A 15,019-nucleotide genomic window follows, 5' to 3' on the forward strand; every position below is an offset into this window, starting at 1 on the left:
ATTATTTATTATTGTTGTAATAACTATTATATGTGAAATAGCCTCTTAGGCTAGCTAAATTTTTTTATATAACGCAAGTTGATTAAAATCTCAAAACTTGCATTATACATATAATTTTATTGTAATGAGGGTACCAAATAAATAATATTAACTGGCTACCTTTCTTTTATTTATTATGATAGTGGTAATTAAAAATTACTAATTATTCTCCTTCCCATAATGATTCATCTTCAATTTATTAATTGGCTAGCATTAAACTACTAATGATATTTCCTTCTCATAATGATTCATCTTTAATTTATTATATTATTATTTCGTAAACGTCCAAAATGCGACGGGAAGATTCGATGAGTGCCGTCATGTGGCCGTCATTAGGTTGACGGATTCAGACGGGGGCTTTTGGTTCTAGCGTTAACGTGTAGTTAAAAAAAAGCGGCCGGCCGGCCGGCCGTTCCGTTCACGACAATCTGAAAGCGCATCATAACGATTCGTTGATGGGCGGGCCCAAAGTGACGCGTTAAGGGACCGCCATCGAGAGATGCAATTGGGACCGTCCATTTAAAGACACATCTGACCGTCAATCTTGAAAGCCACATATCTTGCCGTCCATTCTGGGATCTCGGCGGATCTGCATGCAAAGGGCATGCAGCCACGTACGTGCACGCCCCTGCCGGTGTACGCAGTGTCGACACGGAAGGGGGACGAACCTGCCCGGGCTTCTCGCATCTCGCAGGCCGGCCACTGCGGCCACTCCTTTTGTATCATCGTTGTCGCATGTCTGTCTGATTCGTGTGTCTACACGGTGAGCGGTTTGCACGAGCTTGTGGTACCTAAATTGCTTCACTATTCATCAGCGCCTCTACGCCACTTGCAAGTTGCCAGTTGGCAGTGGCTACTGTCAATTTAATCTGTGTCAATTTAAAAAAAACCCGTCTCTTTTAGTGTGATTTTCACGATTTACGGATCGTAATTTCGAATAGCCTTGAATTGATTGAAAGATTTAAAATTTAGTTATAATCTTTCAATAAAAACGGTCGGTTGTAGGCCCTCTGACATGGCAGTTGTTTGCCACATCAGATAAACATGCAATTCGAGTGTGACGTGGCAATTGTCTGCCACGTCAGCTGTAACTGATGTAAAGCAATGCGAGGAGATGCGTGGCAGTTTTACCGATCGTTACCTTGCCCTCGCTTTCTAGAGGATATGAGGGGTCACAGAGTATATTGCTCCCTTCTAGTAGTCGCCAAAAATTTTAAAAAAGAAAACTGATTCTGTGCAAGAGCAGCTGTGCAGAATTTCACATCGTATTGTTTGGTGAAGAGGACGAGTCCCTTCCCACGACTTTGGGATTGACGCCATGCAGTAAGATGCCAATCCCAAGGTGCTTCTTCGAGTCAAAATCAGTTTGATCAGTTGATATCGTTCGTGCAGAGCCTGATGATCCAAATACATCAAACTAATCAGGAAATGAATAACACCAATCAAACTTAAGTGAATCTTATAACAAATTCTCAAATTCCAAATCAGAGTCAATCAACAGATCGAAGGGTTAGACCAAGAAGTTTTTCAGGATTGCCATCAGAAGATATTTTAACTTGGTTGGATCAATTTGAGAATGTAGCTGCTTATCATGGTTGGATGACATATGACAAAAAGGTGCATGAAGAAAGGATAGTTTTAGATGGGATAGCTGTGACGTGGTATGTACATCAGGATGCAGTTATTAAATCACAATGGCAGTTAGTTTGGTTCATTCATTTGCGCAGACAAATGTGCCACAATTTGCTTTACAACAAATTAGTGATTGTATTCAGTTAGCAAATGAACCAGTTTTACAATTTGGAGTCACATTAAATCTATTAATGAGGGCTAATCCCAAAATGACTAAAGATATGAAACTTTATTTTTTGTGGCCCCGCGTGAGACATGACTCAACATGGCGAGTGAGCGATCAGGGTCCCAAGACTTTTAAAGAGGCCGTGGAGATTGCACAGAGAGTTGAAGCAGGTTTCAATGGTGATATTTGTCAAGTCGCCTCGGAAGTCGAGTCATCAGGTAAAAGAGGTTAACAAATATAAATTTTAGTCAGATCGAGTTACTCCAATATACATTGATGTCCAAAATTTCTAAGGTCAAAGGTTTCCTGCTCGGGATGTCCAAGGCAAGCCTAGATGTTTTAATTGTAATAAGTATGGACATGTGGCTAAATACTACAAAGAAGCGACACCAAATGTTCAAAATGTTCAACTAGTCACTAGAGGTGCTGCTGAATATGGTGCGGTTCTAAAAACGATCTCAAAATGATTAAGCAAGTGGGCCTTGGGAGATGCTTCAACCACATTGGCAGTCCTCCCAAGTTTCAAAGAAGATTGTTTGTACAGTTTTAGCCCTTATTCATCATACTACGTTGAGGTCCTTTTAGATTCAGGTAGTTCTTCCTCTTCAATAAGCATGCCGTGAGTTGATCAGTTACATTTGACAGTTCAGACAACACTAGAGATTTCTGTTTTTTTAGAGACCATAAAGAGGTGTACAAGTCTACAAGGTGGTAGATGTTCCTTTTCAATTCGGATATACTACTTTTTATAACAAATGTTATGTTTTGCCGAGACAGATGTTTAGAGTCGCTTTGGGTTGTGATTGGTTTCTTAAAACTTGTGCAATGCTAGATTTCAGTCAGCAAAATCTAGTGCTACCTGTTGCCATATATATAGGCAGTGATGTGTGCGAACACACTTAGGACCACCGGGGCACTTTTCCCTCTTTAGGAGGTTTTTTCCCCCGGCTTGTATATACGCCCATCATTCTAGGGCTAACTTATCTTTTGTACATTAACACAATCTGATACATTGTGTGTTGTGTGCATTCTTGCTTCTTCTTCTCCAAGCTTTGTGTGCTTTCCTGCAACCCTAATTCCAACAATTGGTATCAGAGCAGGCATCAGCTCCCAGGGCTACACCGCTAGCACCCTCCGACTCACGTTCTCCGATTGAGGTGAGCTTTCACGAGCGCTTGGGTTGCAGGTCCCTATACTCCGCAAATAAGTCCGTAGGGCTTTGCGTTCTCGTAAATTGCATCTGAGGTCGTTTCAGGCTCCGTTTTTGCATTACAAGTTCTGCACAGGTGTTTTCGTCATTTTGTTAGTGCAGTTTTTTGCAAAACAAGCATACGTATTCTATTGTGGACCGTGCTACATAGCACGAGTTGTTTTCTATTCAGTCTTTGCTTCATTACAGGTAGCTTTTGCATCAGTTTCAGTCAGTGGCCATGGCTGATAACAGCAATGATGTATTTCGCATGTTGTCCTGCTGATGACAAATTGGATGGAGACAGCAACTACCCACTTTGGGCATACATGATGCAGCATGTTCTGGTTGCAAGAGGAGTGTGGAACATTGTGCAGGGTATGGATGTACGCCCAGGTTCTATGGATGTAGGATCTGTTGAGGATGTTGCAGGTTCTAGCAGCTCTACTGTTGCTGGCTGTTTTACCCACTGTTGAACAAGCTCGTGGGATGGTAAAGATGCGCAGACTGGGATATTCTAGCTGGTTTGTATGCAGGTCGTAACGAGGCAAAAATCTCTTACCTGCGTAAAGAGTTAGAATCGAAGATTATGCAGGAAGATGATGACATGAATGTTTTTCTTGCTGAGATTAAAGATCTCAAGGAATAGTTGATTTCTGCAGGTGAGATTATTCCTGATCATTCTCTTGTGCAGATTGTTCTTGATGCTTTACCTGAGTCATATCAGACTTTTGCTTCCACATGGAGACTTGTTACTGAGGACAGACCTAATGTTGTCAAGTATGATAATTTAGTCAACAAGCTCTTGCAAGAAGCGTAGTCCAGGAAAAACAGGGCTAGGCAGCGTGCAGTTGATCAGGCATTTGTTGCTGCCCCAGCAGAGAAGAAGTGGTAAGGCAGCCCCTTCCACTGTTTCTTCTCCTATTAGCAGGTCTGCAACTTCTTCTCCTTCCACAGGTAGCAACAAATAGGTCTGAGAAGGCTCTAGGCCTAAATGGCTGGTGCAAACCTTACGTGATAGTAAAATTGATGCACCTATGTCTAGTCGTACTCGTTCAGGTTTTCAGCATGCCTCTTATGCATCAGATTGTTATGCTTTGGCTGTGTTTAGTATGTGTGAAGAGGAAGAACCTCTTTCATTTGATGAGGCACAAAAATCAGAAAATTGGTTGGCTGCAATGCAAAGTGAATATGATGCTATAATGAAGAATGGTACATGGTCTTTGTGTGATTTGCCTACTGGTAAAAAGGTCATTGGATGTAAGTGGGTTTTTAAGTTGAAACGAAACCAGATGGCAGTGTTGATCGCTATAAGGCTAGACTTGTTGCAAAGGGTTATGCTCAAGAAAAGGGCATTGAATTTGATGAGACCTTTGCTCCCACTTGTCGTATGACTACCATTCGTAGCATTTGTGCATTGGCAGCTCATAATGGTTGGAATGTACATCAGTTGGACATAAAGACTGCGTTCTTGAATGGAGATTTGCACGAGGAGGTGTATGTATCGCAGCCTTGTGGTTTTGTTCAAAGAGGGCAGGAAAACAAAGTGTGCAGGTTGAAAAAGGCTTTGTATGGTTTAAAGCAAGCTCCACGAGCTTGGTATGAAAAGATACATGCATATTTGACGGCACATGGTTTTCAGAATAGTCCAACAGAAAGCACTTTGTATGTTAAACGTGTGGATGATGTACATCTAATTGTTGCTCTCTATGTCGATGACATGCTGCTCACAGGACCAAATGAGAGTCATATTGCTGATTTTAAGGCTGATTTGAATGCCTCTTTTGAGATGTCAAATTTGGGGCATTTGCATCATTATTTGGGGATACAATTTAAGCAGTGTGATGGAGGTATTGCTTTGTGTCAGACAAAGTATATTGAGACTTTGTTGCGGAGATTTGGCCTTGAAGGCTGCAAGCTTGTTTTATCCCAAGGGGGGATCGTTGCCGCCAGATTTACATGCTTTTTCGGACTCAGATTAGGCTAGTTGCTATGGTTAGAACCTCTATGGTACTCAAGTATCCAGATTTTTGTAAACCATTTTTGCTCAAGACAGATGCATCCAACACCGGCATTAGGGCTATATTACAATCTCATGGTAACGAATGGTGCCTCTTTGTTTTATGAGTCAAAGCCTCTCAAAGTTAGAGCTCATTTATTCAACTATAGGAAAAGAGTTACTGGCCGTAGTGTGGGCCATGAAAATTTTGCATTCATATATATTCATGGCACAACAGTTACAGTGAGTGGAGACAAATCAGCAGCCCATCATTGGCTTGATAAGGAAAACCAGGTAGATTACTCCGTATATATTCATGGCACAACAGTTACAATAGTGGAGACAAATCATCAACCCATCATTGGCTTGATAAGGAAAACACACCTCCGTTAGGTTCTATTATTGCAACATTACCAATTTACATTGGCTTATTGTTCTGAAAAAGCTAATGTAATTGCAGATTTATTGTCTAGGAGATATGAAATGGTTTCTCCTTTGGAGATTCAAAATAATCAGTTTAACACAATATGATTTGCCTACTACTACTGAGGTGCAGATAGCCATGCTACAACAAAGTGATCCAGATGTCCAAGATATTGTGCAACAGCTCTGAACTTTCCCTTATTCACAGCTTAGTAGTAAATTTTTTATACATAACAATGTGTTATATCTTTGCAATGGGAATGCACCTAGGCTTTTTGTGCCTCAACCATTGAGATTTCACTATATGCAATATTTTCATGAGCTTCAACTATTTGGTCGTTTAGTTTTTCACAAATGCTTAAGTTTTTTTACAAAGAAGTATTATTGGCCAAGGCTTCCAAAGGCTATTATTTCCGATTAAGGAACAAATTTTAAGTCCAAATTAATGGAAATAGTGAGTCAATGTTTAGGGGTGAAACAAAAATTTGCTTCTCCTTATCATCCTCAGACAAATGGATTGATAGAATGGCTAAACAAAACCATCAAGCAGATGCCAACAATGTATGTGGATTAGTTGAGACAAAATTGGGATGCTTACTTACCATATGTTTTGCATGCATACAGGTGCTCAACGCAAGCTTCAACTCGGGTAAGCCTGTTCAAAGCATTATATGTATGTATATATATATATATATATATATATATATATATATATATATATATATAGAGAGAGAGAGAGAGAGAGAGAGAGGATTAATTAGCAATACTTCCATAGAGAATTTCATAGCCCCTAGCAGTGTCAATTTAAAAAAATAATCATTTTAGTGTAATTTCCATGGCTCAAATTAAGAAAAAATGGGTTGTCCCTTAAGAAAAAAAAACGTCCTTTTAGTGTAATTTTCACGGCTCAAATTGAGAAAAATGGACTGTAATTTTGAATAGCCCTAAATTCATTGAAAGATTCAAAATTTTAAAATTTTAATTATAAAACTAGTTAACCTATGGAATCTTTCATTAAAAATAGTTTAGCTTGAAATTCATCCTTTTTTCCACTAATTAGAAACAAGGTTTATTTTAAACATTGGGTCCTACACACTACACGTATTTAGTAGCTCAAGGGGTGCACTACTAATAAGAAACTCTATGTATCACGTGCGTTCAAGGGGTAATTAAAAACCCCTCACCTATGAATTTTTCATGAACAAAATGAACCCTTTTTCTTTATGGACTTATGGTTTTTTTTTTTCAAAATCGATTAAAAAAACCCCTTTTGTAAATGTATTTTTGGAAATTTACCTTAAAATTTTGAATTAAAAAACCCCTTCATTTGAACTCACATGCTATACTTACATATTTTTAGGTGAACCCCCCGAGTTTACTGGCCACATGGTCATGGACTCACGGCCTTAAGGTAAGGGCAGTTTCCACTTATTGTGGATTTAAAGCCTAGAGCCACTCCAAACCCAATTGAAATTAAAAAGTCTGAGACTATGTTTCCATGGCCTTAGTGGAAACTTTGTTGCAAAGGGGATACGAATCACCTAACATGCGTTTTCTAAGAAGACTATGTTTTCATGGATGGCCTTGTGGAAAAGTGTTGCAAAGGGGGTACAAATCACTGTGTTTTCTAAGAAGATTATGTTTCCATGGATGGCCTTGTGGAAAAGTGTTACAAAAAGGGTTATTATCACCTAATGGGTATTTTCTAGGATGTGATTAGTACATCACCATTAATTTTGAGCCAGATGATGAGGCCAAAACCATGGTTTTCAAGTTGCTAATTCAACTTTCTAGCTACCATAGTGAATTTGGTGAAAAGCCTTACAACCATAAAAGGGTCATGGAAACATAGAAAAGGTTGCCATCTCTTAGCTTTGGAACACAACCAAGTTGTATGTGGAAATAGGTCCTAATTAACAACTTAATAAGGACACAACCAAGTTGTGTGTGGAAATAGGTCCTAAGTGAAGAGTTTAGTAGATGCTTACATTGATTGGGCATGTTCATGTATAAAAAATATGTAAAAAAGTGTTCTGTGATGTTTGGCATGATGTCACATGAGCAAAGGGATTTATCCCACATTGATGTACAAGCCTAAGGGTGTATCTCCTCACATAAAAGGAGGCCATTTCAAGAAATGAATCAAATCACTTGCACTTATCTCAAGTCTCTTTATGTATCCAAGCTAATTTATCTTAGTATCTAATTTTACTTGAGTGAATCTTAATTAGCATACTCATGATGAGTTTTCTTCATTTTTATCCACCTTAGATTAGTGTTATCATTAGTGTTAGATTAGTTTCTGATTAGGTAGATGTCTTGATTAGGAGTCAAAGAGAAGAACAAGCAACAAACTTCACACTCTATGTGAAAACTAGCATAGATAGAGAAGGCACAAAGCTCCATAAGCAAGCTCAAGCTATGACAAGTTAACAGTAAGCAGCAGTCGAGGCGCCATTGAGTGGTCGTTTTAAGACAGCACCAAAGAAGAGGCTACAAATGCCATAGATACTGATGAGACCGACCCATAGCAAGAAGCCCTTGTGGACAGATAATTGTAGCATAGCAACACAGCGGCAGGTGCAAGGAGTGCTCACACAGTCAGGCAGTGCATCAATGAAGGAAACAACATGTAAGACCCCTGCCCCCTCTGCGATGCCCCCTCCGAAGGCGCTAGCGGCGGAGGCAGGGATCCACACTCGGGGCCTCGCCCAGGGATGTCCAGACAAGAGATTAGCCAGTGGTTCCTCCGAAACAGAACCCGGAAAAACTTCCCTCACCCGGAAGGCACAGGCGATTCCGCCAGGAAAATCATCTAACGGGAGAATTGATCTAATGAGTCAAAGTCTTAGCTAACCAAACTGATCTGACCGAACCCAAAAATCACATGGCCAGATCAACGAAGAGACTTGCACTTGGTCCATAGAATCATCGCTTTTTTTTCCCTTTAGTAAGGCACAGCCGCCGCCGGGCTGATTCCCTCCCACAGAACAAGGTCTTCCTAGGACTTAATCTAACCTAACTTATATTTGTATCGTAGGAATCCCTCGATCCGGCCCATGGGTTAGCCAACCGTCCAACCATTGTATTGGTGGGATTCCTTTATAAAATTTTGGTTATGTTTTACCCGAGTACCGAAGAAAAGAGTTCCCAGGCCCCCTTGCCTTTGCTTCAAGCAAACTTTAAGAAGGTAGACATACCACTTACACACCCAATATGAAATTGCCATTTTAACAGATTCGGCTGTCTTTAAAACAATCTTTCAATAAAACCATAGTATTATTGATCATAATCCTTCAAAATGAAATTGCCATTTTAACAGATTCAGCTGTCTTTAAAACAGATTTTCAATAAAACCATAGTATTATTGATCATAATCCTCCAAAATGAAATTGTCATCTTTACAGATTCGGCTGTCTTTAAAACAATCTTGCAATAAAACCATAGTATTATTGATCATAATCCTCCAAAATGAAATTGCCATTTTAACAGATTCGGCTGTCTTTAAAACAATCTTTCAATAAAACCATAGTATTATTGATCATAATCCTCCAAAATATTGAGTCCATTGTTTTACAAAAATATATCATCCAGACTCTCTGTTGAAGACCAGCTGGTCAACCAACGAGATCCAATATCAAAATTCAGTTCACAAAAGTAATTCCCTTTAGTTCATCCGTATCTTCCTCGACGTACACATGGGTATCCTAGCAACCGCGAGCCCGTGCATCACCTGGGTCAGAACCCTGTAGGATCCTACTTAGGTGTCCTAGCACTTCACTCAGGGACCGCTTCATCGGTCCTCGCCCATCATACCAGAAGCGCACCATTTTAACCATGCTGAGGCTGGTCTCAAGACCTCAGCAGGCTTTGCCACCACGAGTGACGTCCCTCGACAACTCCCCGCAAGCTATTGCAACGAGTCTCTCCTTAGTTAATCACATACCAAATGCTTCCTCCAACCAACATTCTGGCGTAAAACAGTCCTTTAAAAAACAAAGGTTCTATGCAAGTAGTATTCCTAGTTTAAGTTTGATTCCACAAAACCCTTTTTCCATAATCCAGATTTTCTTAATGAGAAGCATTGATCCTCATCAGGGTAATCTACCCATCATTTGACTGAACTTCCAACTTGATTCTTGGTGATTTCAGATAAAAGAAAACTACATTAATTCAACGGTAGTCTATTCTTTGTGTCAATATTTGGAATTGGTCATGAGGTTTTTGCTTGATTCAGATTCAAGAGATGGATAAGTAGTTTACTGTGGCCACCAATCTCACAGTCATGGCCTAACCAAAATTATTCGTTTTACTTCTAGCTTTGATTCCTAAGGATTTTCTTCAGATAAAAATCTACTGAACTTCTAATCGTAAGGAAAATTCTAACTTTATGAATTTCATTCCTTCCTAACCACAATAGAATTAAGAAATAGTCCTATACGAGAATATCAAGTTTTTATAAAAATACTCCTTCCACTAATCCAATTTTGGGTATATATCGATTTGGTGATTTATCCACATAAAATATCTAAGAATATTCTTTCCACCAATTTAATTATCAACACTAATATAACCTAATTTTCTAGGTGGAATCATGGTGAAAATTCCTCTTTTGTATCAAAATTAATTTAGACTCTTTTTCTACTTAAAATACCATGAAAATTTCTCTTTTTAATTAAATACAAATATCCATTTTTTTGAATATGCCAAAAATTTCTCTTTTTGCATTTAAATGATTGAATTCCAAATGTGATGGGAATTCCTCTTTTATCATTTAAAAATTCTTATGCATAAAATATTTTTTTTTAAATTTCTCTTTTTAAATTAAATAAAAATATCCATTATTTTGAATATGCCAAAAATTTCTCTTTTTGCATTCAAATGATTGAATTCCAAATGCCATGGAAATTCCTCTTTTATCATTTAAAAATTCTTATGCATAAAATAATTTTATCACAAATTTCTTTTCTTAATTAAATAATTATGCAAAAATATAAAAAAGTATTCTTTCATAAATACGATCAAAATCATTCTTTTTTATTTAAATTTCTAAATCTACAATATGGTAGGAGTTCCTCTTTTAGTATTATGCATAAAAATAAGATATGTAATTTTTCTGAAAAAAATACCATAGCTTCGCTACTATTACTGATAATTTTTAAATTTTCCAAAAGAATAAAAGCTTGTAATGAAAATATGATAGAAGTTCTACTTTTAAGCTTAAATTTAAACTATGAATTCAAAGCATAATTTTAATCATAATTATAAACATAATTATGATTATCCCACTAGATTAAGCTAATTTCAACATTCTTCTTTTCCCAATTTGTTAGGATAATCCATTTCTCATTTAGAATGAGTTAAAGTAATTTTTTTAAAAATTTCTTATAGACAATCTAAAAGAATTAAAAATTATTTTAATAGTACAAAATCATGAAAATATCATTCTCTTAATCTCTAGCTCATCAAGCCTAGAGTTTAGTTTTGAAATAAGAGATTATCTTTGAGAAGCATTCTATTGTTAAAGAAATAGCCATAGGGATGACTATTCTTTTTGAGAGAGATATTTACTTAAAGAAAGCATTATAAATAAGCATAAAGATTAACTTTATCTTAATTAAACATTAAGACTCTTAGGGAAAGCTTGATTTGAATTAAAACTAGCATTTAGAAAGCTTCTCAAGCTTGAGAGGAGTTGGGAAGAAGAAAGTCATTGAGAAAAATTAGAAAAAACCATAAAAATCATTCTCTATTCCAACATTCCTCCCTTGTGAAAAGCAATTGTCCTCAGTTGCTAAACATGCAATACCTCAAAGTCAGTACCTTTGCACATTTAAACAACTACGTGCAATACCTCAATTCGGTGACCTTTGCACAAAAGAAAATAGAAATTCAAAATATCCATCACAGAATCCATAATATCAAAACCTCATGCACAATACCTCAATTTAGTGACCTTTGCATGGAAAAAAAAACCATGTGTGATACCTCAAATTAGTGACCTTCACACATACCATTGCAAAATACCAAAAGAAACTGAGAATTGTGTGATACCTCAAATTGGTGACCTTCACACATATCAATATCAAATAGCAAAATAAATTGCCAATTGTGTGATACCTCAAATCGATGACCTTCACACAATTACACCGGTCTCAATACCAAGTGTAAAATTCACTACAACTGTTTGTTAAAGGAGTCAAAATCAGAGTAGAGTGTGTAGCAAGGGCATGGTTTGGAATCCACTGAGATTCTTCTATAGGATGATTCTTATACTTAACCAAATATCTGACATAAACATTGCCATTGTGAGTTGTAGTTTGCTCACGAGATCAAGAATTGCTTCTGGAACTAAAATTTATGTATCAACCTCTAAGAGAGTGGGTCATCATAAATGGGGGTAGAAGGTGGTTTACCTTTAAAGGGTCTAAGTAGACTAATGTGAAAGGAATTATGAATATTCCAATGGTCAGGAACGGACAAATGATAAGCATTGTTATTGATCTTAGTAGTTATTCTAAAAGGCCCATAAAATCATGGAGATAATTTAATGGTTGGATGCTTCTCAACAGACTCTAACCTCTAACCTTTAATTTGCTATCCCCAGCACTTAAGGTCTTACGACTTACAATAAAATAAAGTAAAAATAAGATGAATGCATTCCATCTAAAATAGTTACCCTTTATATAAAGAAATCGTGTGTGTGTGTGTGTGTGAAATACTTATGTACGTATTAATAATATTTAGACTAAACATATATACATATATATGGATAAGAAATAGTAACTATAACTATGATGCATGAAAATAGTTTTAATGAATAATTAGGGAGCATGGGAAGCATTTATGGTATATGCAAAAAATTTTATGAAAATGTGAATGAGTCTAGACATTCTAATCAATAAGTATTGTTATAGTAAATATAGTATGATAGAAAAAAATAATTCATGGTTAGAAAGTTATCTAATTAGCATCATCATATTATGAGAAAACAATAAATTACACATGCTCAACAATGGCTAGCTATGAGTTATGTGCATTATTGCATTCGCATTATAAAAGATGAAGTTTCTGGATCTCAATTAGCAACGGATGGTCCAATTCATATTTTCTTTCTAGAATAGAAGATATGAAAAGGTTCTCCTATCATCATGACCACTTTTAGTTTAGAGTTGTTTCAAGCTAGCAACTAGTTGTTTTTAAAACTTTAAAAACAACTAGTTGTTATCTAAAAGAGTTGTTTAGTTTGTTAAACATAAATATTTAAACACTTTTTAGATAACAACTAGTTGTTATCTAAAAGAGTTGCTTAGTTTGTTAAACATAAATATTTAAACACAAATAATTACTCCTTAATGTGATTGATTAATAATAAGAATATATATGTGTGTGTGTGTAGAAAATACATATGAAGTGTATTATCATACATACATATATATATATATATATATATATATATATATATATGTATGTATGTATGTATGTATGTATGTATGTATGTATGTATGTATGTATGTATATGGATAGTGAAAATAATCAAATTAAATAGTAATACTAGAAATCATACATTTATATATACACAAGAAATATTTGAATATATATACATGTATAAAATAATATATATTTAATATTATATCAATGAATGGCAAGTCAAAAAATACGTCACAACAAGAAGAATACGTGGATTAGTAGTTGAATTTGGAATTACACATATGTCCATTATAATGTGAGCACAAATCAGTATGCCAAATAAGTAGAATGTGGAAGTGACTATTTGTTCGATAATGTTGGCTTGTTGTCACTTTGAGATGAATTATGATCACATATGTAAAAATCTCAATCTTGGACAGAGAAAGTGATTAGTAAATACATATTAATTGTGGTATTTGTTGAAGCCGAGAAAATTTTCCTCATTCAAAAAGGCGTGGAAAAAGTCACAAGAAACCCTTGCAATAAGGCCAGAAGTTGATTTGAATTTTACTGATGAAAAACTCAACCAAAACTATGTGAAGGAGGCTTAAAAGAAGCCTTTAACAAGGCTTTTGCAAGGTCTTAAAAAGGCTTAGTAGTAGCCTTTAATAAGGCTAGTTAAGAAATAAATCTATTGATTCGATGCTGAATATATATATATATATAAGGACGTGAGCCACTCTCATGGTGGGGGAGATTTAACCCATTCTCGTGTCATGTGCATAGCTTTCTTCTATTTTTAAGCTCAAGTATTTCTTTCAAGTTGATTTTTAATAGAGGGCAAACCATGAGCTTCCAATAATATTACAATTACTGGCGCAAATCCAAGATCAACCCAGGATCATTTCTTCTTCCATAGATCCTACAGGGATAACAAACACCTTCCCAACCAAGGGATATTTTCTTATTGAAACATTAACACTTAGAGATCCCTCAGCTTTCATAGTTGACAAGTGCACACTTCATACTTGTGCATTGGTGGCCTCAAGGTGTGGTTTGTAGAGCTACCCATGTCTCATAAGAGATCAGATTATGACTTGATCCCGTATCTATTAATGCAACGCTCGTCGTATAACTTTTAGTCGTCGTAGAGACTTTCACCCTGAGCCGTGCTGGCTCAATGTCCAGTTCATCCTCTCATCAAGGAGGGTTAGTGAAGCCATGTTCACATGTAGCAATACTCTCTTTTGGAGTATCTGTTTAGCCTTGGCCTCTCTTGCCTTAGCTTCTTCTTGAGCTTGCTTAATTTTTCTTTCACAAGCTCCTTCCGTTGTTTTAAAAGATGCTCTTGTACGAGCATCTCTTGGGTCAGTGGTCCAAAATATTTTTAAAGCTTTCTTCCATTGACGTAACCCTCCATTTGTACACCCTTAATTGTTTCAATTCTAACCGACTCTTGAGGTGTGATTTCGGACACTCAGAAAGGTCCTAATCCTCTGTACTTGAGTTTCTTTTTTTTTTTTGTGCTTCCCACACCATACATGAGGACAAGGTCCCCCGTTTCTAGCTCCTTTTGTTTCAAGTTATTGTCAAACCAACATTTTCTTTGCAATTTTTCGACCATAGGACCATGTGATGAAATTAGTCGGGTTTTATCAAGTTTCTCTAAGTCAACTAGCCTTTTGGTTAATGCATTCTCAGTTAATTGTTCTTGCATCATAATTCTCAAGCTTGGAACTAGGTACTCCATAGGCATGACCGCTTTAGTACCATAAGCTAGATGGAAGGGAGTATATCTCGTCGCTACCTTATACGATGTTCTATATGCCCATAAAGCTACCATTAACTTATGCTCCCAATCCGTTTGACTTGCTTCTGATGTTTTTGTCAAGATAGTACACAAAATCTTGTTTATTCTCTCCGCTTGACCATTAGCATGTGGATAATAAGGGGATAACTTCTAGTGGACTACAAGGAATCTAGCAAGTAAGTGATCAATCACCTCATTAATAAAGTGTGAACTGCAATCATTGACAAATTCTAATGGGAAACTGAATCTCGAAATGATTTGTTCATATAAGAACTTAGCTATTGTTCGTGCATCAGCTCATTTAGAGGCACTGGCCTCTTCCCATTTCATAAAATAGTATGTGGCCACGAT

Source organism: Cibotium barometz, chromosome 52 (genome assembly GCF_041138505.1).
Source record: "Cibotium barometz isolate CiBa-2024 chromosome 52, ASM4113850v1, whole genome shotgun sequence".
Classification (NCBI taxonomy): domain Eukaryota; kingdom Viridiplantae; phylum Streptophyta; class Polypodiopsida; order Cyatheales; family Cibotiaceae; genus Cibotium; species Cibotium barometz.